At 42.1% G+C, this 9,848-nt stretch overlaps 1 protein-coding gene across 1 annotated transcript in view; it reads right to left on the reverse strand.

The window, feature by feature from the left end:
- Positions 1-9,848, reverse strand: part of LARP4B (La ribonucleoprotein 4B) — a 400,705-nt gene that overhangs the window by 211,130 nt on the left and 179,727 nt on the right. The window lies entirely within an intron of this gene.

Raw genomic sequence — 9,848 nt, forward strand, 5'->3', positions numbered from 1 at the left:
TCCTGTTTGTTCATTTCTTGCTTTCTAGGGTTTTTTGTTTTGTTTTTTTAGAGAGGGAGGGGGAGACAAAAGCATTACTTAGTTGTGCATTGCCAGCCTCTTGTATGTGCCTTGACCAAGATCAGGCCGGTGACTTCAAGCTCAAGCCAGTGACCTCAGGCTTGAGCCAGAGACCTTGAGGTTGTGTCAGCGATCCTTTGCTCTAGCCAGCAATGTTGACCTCTGGTTTGAAACCGGCGACCTCAATGTTCCAGGTTGATACTCTGTCCACTGTGCCACCACTGGTCAGGCTGTTTTATATTCGTCATATGAGTGAAATCATATGGTTCTTGATTTTTTTCATCGGAATTATTTTGCCTAGCATGATGTTCTCCTGATCCATTGATCCTGACACAAATAGCAATATTTTATCTTCTGGCTTAGTATTCCATGGTATATATGTATCACATCTTTAACCAATCATCTCTCAAAGGACACTGCTGTTTCCATGTCTTGTCCACCATGAATAATGCTGCAGACTGGCATGTACATCTTTCTGAATGTTTTCAAATATTTTGTGCCCTGCCTGATTGGCTTAGTGGGTGAGCATTGGCCTGGCATGTGGATGTCCCAGATTCGATTTCCAGTCAGGGCACACATCAGAAGCAAACATCTACTTCACCCTTTCCCGTCTTCTCTCTTTCTCTCCCCTCCCCAACTATGGCTAGTTTGGACAGGTGCTGAGGATGGCTTGGTGGAGCTTCAATCACAGGCACTATAAATAGCTTGGTTGTGAGCATGTCTCAAGATGGGCAGAGCATCGGCTCCAGACGGGTTGTCAGGTGGGTCTCGGGATGCTTGCCGGAGTTTATCTCTATTTCCTCTCTTCTCACTTGGAAAGTAAGAAAAAAAATGCAAGGGGGGGGGAGAGATACCCAGAAGTAGGTCATGGTAACTATTCTTAATGGGTTTTCTTGGTGGTTGTTTTCTTTAGATTTTATTTATTCATTTTAGAAGAAGAGAGAGAAGGGGGGAGAAGCAGGAAGCATCAACTCCCATATGTTCCTTGACCAGGCAAGCCCAGGGTTTTGAACTGGAAACTTCAGTGCTCCCGGTTGACGCTTTATCCACTGCGCCACCACAGGTCAGGCTGTTTATGTTTCGAGGAAACTCTGTACTGTTTTCCATAACATGTCAAGTTAACATTCTTACCAGCAGTGAATGAATGGCTTTTTTTCTCCATGACTTTTCCAACATTTATTACTTGTCTTGTTAATAATAGCCATTCTAACAGGTGTCAGGTGCTATCTCATTGTAGTTTTTTTTTTTTTTTTCTTTTTTTTTTCATTTCTGAAGCTGGAAACGAGGAGAGACAGTCAGACAGACTCCCGCATGCGCCCGACCGGGATCCACCCGGCACGCCCACCAGGGGCGATGCTCTGCCCACCAGGGGGCGATGCTCTGCCCATCCTGGGCGTCGCCATATTGCGACCAGAGCCACTCTAGCGCCTGAGGCAGAGGCCAAGGAGCCATCCCCAGCGCCCGGGCCATCTTTGCTCCAATGGAGCCTTGGCTGCGGGAGGGGAAGAGAGAGACAGAGAGGAAAGCGCGGCGGAGGGGTGGAGAAGCAAATGGGCGCTTCTCCTGTGTGCCCTGGCCGGGAATCGAACCCGGGTCCTCCGCACGCTAGGCCGACGCTCTACCGCTGAGCCAACCGGCCAGGGCTCATTGTAGTTTTGATTTGCATTTTGTAATAGCTAGTGAATAGCTCTTTTCATACATCTGTTGCCTGTATTTGTATGTCTTTTTGGGAGAAGTGTCTGTTCAGGTTCTCCCATTTTCTAACTGGACTCTTTGTTCTTGTTGTTGAGTTGTATGAATTCTTTTTGGTTATAGATGAGTTAGCTTGAGCTGTGGTGGTGCAGTGGATAACATGTGGACCTGGAACGCTTGAGTTGCTGTTCAAAACCCTAGGCTTGCCCAGACGAGGCATGTAAGAGAAGGAACTATGATTTGATGCTCCCCATCCCTCCCTGCCACCCCTTCCTCATTCCTCTCTCTAAGAATAAACAGAAATAAATTAGTTATTTTCTAGAGTTATATGAATATATATTTTAGATATTAGCCTCTTATTGAAAGTGTAGTTTGCAAATATCCTCTGTCATTTATCAGATATCTTTTTGTTTTGTTGGCAATTTCTTTTGCTGTGCAGAAGCTTTTTAGTTTGATATAGTTCCATTTACTTATTTTTTTTACGTCTCTTGCCTTTAGGTCAAATTAATAAAATCTTCTCTAAGGCCAAGATACCATGTTTTATTTCAGGTCTTATATTTAGGTCTTTGATCTGTTCTGAGTTAACTTGTGTATGGTCACAAACAGCAGTCCATTTTTATTCTTTTGCACATGGCTTTCCATTTTCCCCAGCACCATTTATTGAAGAGGCTTTGTTTTCTCCATTGTGTTTTTGGCTCCTTAGTCAAAAAAATTATTTGCCCATACATAAGTGATTATTTTGTTTGTTTTTTATTTTGGTGAGAGGAGGGGAGACAGAGCTAGATTCCCACATGCACTCCAACCGGGATCCACCTGGCAAGCCCACCAGGGGGTGATGCTCTGCCCATCTGGGGCCCTTGCTTTACTGCAACTGGAGCCATTTTTTAGTGCCTGAGGTGGAAGCCATGGAGCCATGCTCAGCACCTGGGGCCAACTCACTCCAATCGAGGCTTGGCTGCAGAAGGAGAAAAGAAGAGAGAGAGAGAGAGGTGAGGAGGAGGGGTGGAGAAGCAGGTGGGCACTTCTCCTGTGTGCCCTGACTGGGAATCAAACCAAGGACATCTACATGCCAGGCCAATGCTCTACCACTGAGCCAACTGGCCAGGGCTATCATATTTAAGTGGTTTTATTTCTAAGCTCTCAGCTCTGTTCCATTGGTCTGTATGTCTTTGTGTCAGTACCACACAAAACAACTGTTAAAGATGCCCAAAGAGGCCCTGGCTGGGTAGGTCAGGTGGTTACAGCATCATTCTCATACACAAATGTTGCAGATTCAATCCCCAGGCAGGGCTAATACAAGAATCAACCAGTGTGATCAAAGTTGACCCTTAAAGCCAGCCAGCCTGAAGGAATAACTGTACCCATGAAAGGACCAACTGTATTCAATACTCACATACAACAGGAGGGAAAATAGTACCCTCAAGAAGCATTCCTTGAACAAGGAAAACATGTGGCCTGAGGTCAGTACCACCAACCCCATCTTCCTGATAAAGACAACACAAAAATTTCAAAGTCAGACAGCACTACCTAATACACAGACAAAATGGACAAAGAAATGTGACCCAAATGAACCAATAAGACAAATCCCCAGAAAAAGAACTAAATGAAATGGAAGTAACCAAATGCAGAGTTTAAAATAATGATTCTTAAGATGCTCAAGAATCTTAGAGCAACAATGGATGGACATAATGAGCACCTAAATAAAGAGATAGCAAGCATCAAAAAAGACACTGAAATAATAAAAAAGAACCAGAGAGAAATGACAATACAATATCAGAAATGAAGGCTTCACTAGAAGGAATCAGCAGGCTAGATGAAACATAAGATCAAATCAGTGATTTAGAAGACAAAATAAACATAAGCACAGAAGTAGAACATCAAAACAAAAAGAGTCTCAAAAAGACTGAGGAGACTTCTGTGACAACATGAAGAGAAACAACATCTGCATCATAGGGGTTCCTGAAGGAGAAGAGAAAGAACAAGGAATAGAGAACCTGTTTGAAGAAATTATAGCTGAAAAATTCCCTAAATTGATGAAGGAAAAAGTCACACAAGTTTAAGAAGCACAGAGGGTCCCATTAAAGAGGAAATCAAGGAAGCCTACACGAAGACATGCCACAAACCAACACGGCTAGTAATTCCAGGTCCTGAGTGGGAATGGCGCAGAATTAAGAAAATAGGCTTAGAGTAAAAGGATGGGCTCAGGAGCCCTCTGCAATGCTGATGGCAAGAACAGAGCGTGCTTCACACCTGCTTCTTGTTTTATTTATAGGGCAAAGTGGGCCATTAGCAAATCAGAGATCTCTGATCACATTTCCAAGGCAACCCAAGAATTTTACCAAGTGCAGAAAACCCCCACCATACATAACATCTTAACTTCACAAAACAAAGGATAAAAGAAACTTGCCTCCAGGCTTTCCAGGGGATATGGGGGGTAGGATGAACATAAACAATCCAGCACCACCGCTTAACAACCTTTAGCAACTTCACAGAACAAGTGAGGTAGGGGGTTAGGCAGACAGCTTACTGCCAGTTCCCCACACCTCAGTCCCCCAAAAATCTAAACTGCAAAGACCCTATTGTCTTTTGGTCCCCAACAAAGACACATCATAATTAAAATGCCAAAATTAAGAGACAAAACATATTAAAATCTGCAAGAGAAAAGCAGTTAATGACCTACAAAAGAACTCCCATAAGGATGACATCGACTTCTCAACAGAAATACTTGATGCCAGAGGGATTGGCAAGAAATATTCAAAGTGATGCAAAATAAGAACCTACAACCTGGATAAAGACTACTTTATCCAGCAAGGTTATTGTTTAAAATTGAAGGAGAAATAAAAACCTTCCCAGACCAAAACAATAAAATAAAATAAAATCAAGGAATTCACTACAACCAAACCAGTACTGCAAGAAATATTAAGGGGCCTTCTGTAAAAAGAGCAAAGGAAAAAAGGAAATTGAGAAAAAGAGGATTGTAGATTTAAAGAATAAAATGGAAATAAATAAGTACCTATCAATAATAACTTTAAATGTAAATGGATTAAACACTCCAATCAAAAGACATAGGGTAGCTGAATGGATAAGAAAACAGGACCCGCCTGACCAGGTGGTGGCACAGTGGATAGAGCATCGGACTGGGATGCGGAAGGACCCAGGTTCGAGACCCCGAGGTCGCCAGCTTGAGCGTGGGCTCATCTGGCTTGAGCCAAGAGCTCACCAGCTTGGACCCAAGGTCGCTGGCTCCAGCAGGGGGTTACTCAGTCTGCTGAAGGCCCGCGGTCAAGGCACATGTGAGAAAGCAATCAATGAACAACTAAGAAGTCGCAACGCACAACGAGAAACTGATGATTGATGCTTCTCATCTCTCTCCGTTCCTGTCTGTCTGTCCCTGTCAATCTCTGCCTCTGTAAAAAAGAGGCCCACCTCAGAACAAAAGATACACAAAGACTGAAAGTGAAGGGATTGAAAAAAGTATTTCGTGCAAATGGAAATGAAAGGAAAAAAAGCTAGAGTAGCAATACTTATATCTGACAAAATAGCCTTTAAAACAAAGGCTATAGTAAGGGATAAAGAAGATCACTACATAATGATAAAGGGAGCAATGCAACAGGAAGATATAACCATTATAAATATCTATGCACCTAATATAGGAGCACCTAAATATTTAAAGCAGATATTGATGAACATGAAGGGTGAGATCAACAGCAATACTATAATAGTAGAAGAGTTTAATACCCCTCTAACATCAATAGATAGATCTTCCAGACAGAAAAATAACAATGAAACAGAGGCCTAAATGACACACTAGATTAACTGGATGTAATAGATATCTTCAGAATCTTTCACCCCAAAACAGCAGAATATACATTCTTTTCAAGTGCTCATGATACATTCTCTAGGACAGACCACATGTTAGGACACAAAACAACTCTCAATAAATTTAAGAAGATTGAAATCATATCAAGCATGTTCTCTGATGAGAGTGGCATGAAACTAGAAATCAACTACAATCGAAAAACTGAAAAACATTCAAACACTTGGAGGCTAAATAAGCATGTAATTAAATAACAAATGGGTTAACAATGAAATCAAGGAAGAAATAAAAAATTTCCTTGAAACAAATGAAAATGAACATACAACTCAATATTTATGGGACACAGCAAAAGCAGTCCTGAGAGGGAAGTTCATAGCATTACAGGCATACCTTAAGAAGAAAAAGCTCAAATAAACAACTGAATCCTGCACCTAAAAGAACTAGGAAAAGAATAACAAATAAAGCCCAGGGGTAGTATAAGGAAGGAAATAATAAAGATCAGAGTGGAAATAAATGGCATAGAGGCTAAAAAACAATACCAAAAGATCAATAAAACTAAGAGCTGGTCTTTGAAAGGATAAACAAGATTGATGAACCTTAAACCAGAATCATCAAGATAAAAAGAGAGAGGACTCAAATAAAATTAGAAATGAAAGTGGAGAAGTAACAACTGACAATGCAGAAATACTAAGGATTGTAAAAAAATACTATGAAGATCTATATGCCAAAAAATTAGACAACCTAGGTGAAATGGACAAATTCCTTGAAACAGATAATCTTTTAAAAATCAATTTGGAAGAATCAGAAAACCTAAACAGATCGATTACAACAAATGCGATTAAAACAGTTATCAGGCCTGACCAGGCAGTGGCACAGTGGATAGAGCGTTGGACTGGGATGCCGAGGACCCAGGTTCGAGACCCCAAGGTCGCCAGCTTGAGCGTGGGCTCATCTGGTTTGAGCAAAAGCTTACCAGCTTGAGCCCAAGGTCACTGGCTCAAGCAAGGGGTTACTCGGTCTGCTGAAGGCCCACAGTCAAGGCACATATGAGAAAGCAATCAATGAACAACTAAGGTGTTGCAATACGCAACGAAAAACTAATGATTGATGCTTCTCATCTCTTTGTTCCTGTCTGTCTGTCCCTGTCTATTCCTCTCTCTGACTCTCTCTCTGTCTCTGTAAAAAAAAAAAAAAAAAAAAAAAAAAAGAAAGAAAAAAAATAAACAGTTATCAGAAAACTCCCAATAAACAAAAGTCCTGGGCCAGATGGCTTCACAGGCGAATTTTACCAAATATTCAAAGAAGATCTAACTCCTATCCTTCTCAAGCTACTTCAAAAAATTCAAGAGGAGGGTAGACTTCCAAGCTCCTTTTGTGAGGAGAGCATAATCCTCATTCCAAAACCAGGCAAAGACACTACAAAGAAAGAAAACTATAGGCCAATATCCTTGATAAACTTAGATGCTAAAATTCTCAACAAAATATTAGCAAACCAGATCCATCAATACATGAAAAAAAATCATACATCATGATCAAGTGGGATTTATTCTGGTGAGGCAAGACTGGTACAATATTCGCAAATCAATCAATGTGATTCATCACATAAACAAAAGGAAGGAGAATAATCACATAATATCAATAGATGCAGAAAAAGCATTTGATAAAATCCAGCACCCATTTATGATCAAAACTCTCAACAAAGTGGGAATACAGAGAACATACCTGAACATGATAAAAAGGCCATCTATGACAAACCCACAGCCAACATCATAATCAATGGGCAAAAATTAAAAGCAATCTTCTTAAGATCAGGCAGGGGTGCCCCCTTTCACCACTCTTATTCAACATAGTTCTGGAAGTCCTAGCCACAGCAATCAGACAAGAAGAAGAAATAAAAGGCATCCAAATTGGAAAAGAGAAGTAAAACTATCATTATTTGCTGATGACATGATACTGTACATAGAAAACTCTAAAGTCTCAGTAAAAAAAACTACTGGACATGATAAATGAATTCATCAAAGTGGCAGGATATAAAATTAATATTCAGAAATCAGTGACATTTTTATACACCAACAATGAACTGTCTGAAAGAGAAATTAAGAAAACAATCCCGGCCCTGGCCAGTTGGCTCAGTGGTAGAGCGTCGGCCTGGCATGCGGGGGATCCGGGTTCGATTCCCAGCCAGGGAACATAGGAGAGGCGCCCATTTGCTTCTCCACCCCCTCCCCTCCTTCCTCTCTGTCTCTCTCTTCCCCTCCCGCAGCCGAGGCTCCATTGGAGCAAAGATGGCCCGGGCGCTGGGGATGGCTCCTTGGCCTCTGCCCCAGGCGCTAGAGTGGCTCTGGTCGCGGCAGAGCGACGCCCCGGAGGGGCAGAGCATCGCCCCCTGGTGGGCAGAGCGTCGCCCCTGGTGGGCGTGCCGGGTGGATCCCGGTCGGGTGCATGCGAGAGTCTGACTGTCTCTCCCTGTTTCCAGCTTCAGAAAAATGCAAAAAAAAAAAAAAAAAAAAAAAAAAAGAAAGAAAGAAAACAATCCCCTTCACTATTGCAACAAAAACAATAAAGTACCTATGAGTGAATTTAACCAAGGAGGTTAAAAACTTGTACTCAGAAAATTATAAAACATTGATAAAAGAAATCAAGGAAGATACAAACAAGTGGAAGCACATACCATGTTCATGGATAGGAAGAGTAAACATCATTAAAATGTCTATATTACCCAAAGCAATCTATAAATTCAATACAATTCCTATTAAAATATCAACAGATATAGAACAAATATTCCAAAAATTTATATGGAACCAAAAGAGAACACAAATAGCCTCAGTAATTTTGAAAAAGAAGAATAAAGTGGGAGATATCACGCTTCCTGATATCAAGTTATACTACAAGGCCATTGTACTCAAAACAGCCTGGTACTGGCATAAGAACAGGCATACAGATCAATGGAACACAACAGAGAACCCAGAAATAAACCCACACCTTTATGACAATTGATATTTGACAAAGGAGGTAAGAGCATACAATGGAGTAAAGACAGTCTCTTTAACAAATGGTGTTGGGAAAATTGGACAGGTACTTGCAAAAAAATGAAATTAGACCACCAACTTACACCAGTCACAAAAATAAACTCAAAATGGATAAAAGACTTAAATGTAAGTCGTCAAACCATAGTCATCTTAGAAGAAAACATAAGCAGTAAGCTCTCCGACGTCTCTCGCAACAATGTATTTGCTGATTTATCTCCAGGAAAGGAGGGTGAAGTACAGGAGAATTGAGTTACAGAGTAGTCAAATTAGGCATCACTGAAGTAGTTTATAGTAGGTAGTCTCCAGAAATTAAGAGTGAGTTATGGATGTCTCTGGAAAAAGAATTTCCTAGGTATTCTATAGGAAGAAGGAACAGAAGACTTAGGTGGGACTTGGGTAGGAGCAAGCCTAGTGTTCACAGAGGACAGCGCAGAGCAAGCAGTGAGGGGGTGAGATCAGTGGGGTGGGCATGTCCTGGAGCCTGGAGGCGGTTTCATGTGTCCTGAGCAGAGGGGTGAAAAGATATGACCACTCTAGCTTCTAGGTTGAGAGCAGATATTGAGTTAAGTATGGCAGTGTCACCCAGTCAGGACAATTCAAGGATGGCCTGGACTCAGAGTAGCTGGAAAGGCTTATTCCAAGGACTTACTAAATGGATAAATGGTGTGGAAGGGAAGGGGAGACTCCAGTGTTTAGCCTGAGCAAGGGGAAAAGGAGAACTAAAGGCAAGTAGGGGAGGGGTGCCTGTCAGGACTTAGTTTGGGACTCAAGTGTGGGAGACCTATTTACACACCCAGGCAGTTGTCATGAGTATGAAACAGAATTCCATAAAATTTTAAATCTGGAAGTCTAAAGTATGTAGATGATAGATAAGTATAAAATTATAGAAACTTAAATTTACCAGGATACTTAAATGTGCACAAAAACACTCTCAAGTTCACTGTAAAACTTGAGTCCCGGCCCAGGCTGGTTGGCTCAGTGGTAGAGCGTTGGCCTGGCGTGCGGAAGTCCCGGGTTCAATTCCCGGCCAGGGCACATAGGAGAAGCGCCCATCTGCTTCTCCACCCCTCCCCCTCTCCTTCCTCTCTGTCTCTCTCTTCCCCTCCAGCAGCCAAGGCTCCATTGGAGCAAAGATGGCCCGGGTGCTGGGGATGGCTCCAGGGCCTCTGCCTCAGGCACTAGACCAGCTCTGGTCACAACGGAGCGACGCCCCGGATGGGCAGAGCATTGCCCCCTGGTGGGCATGCTGG

The sequence above is a fragment of the Saccopteryx leptura genome, chromosome 5 (genome assembly GCF_036850995.1).
Source record: "Saccopteryx leptura isolate mSacLep1 chromosome 5, mSacLep1_pri_phased_curated, whole genome shotgun sequence".
Taxonomy (NCBI): Eukaryota; Metazoa; Chordata; class Mammalia; order Chiroptera; family Emballonuridae; genus Saccopteryx; species Saccopteryx leptura.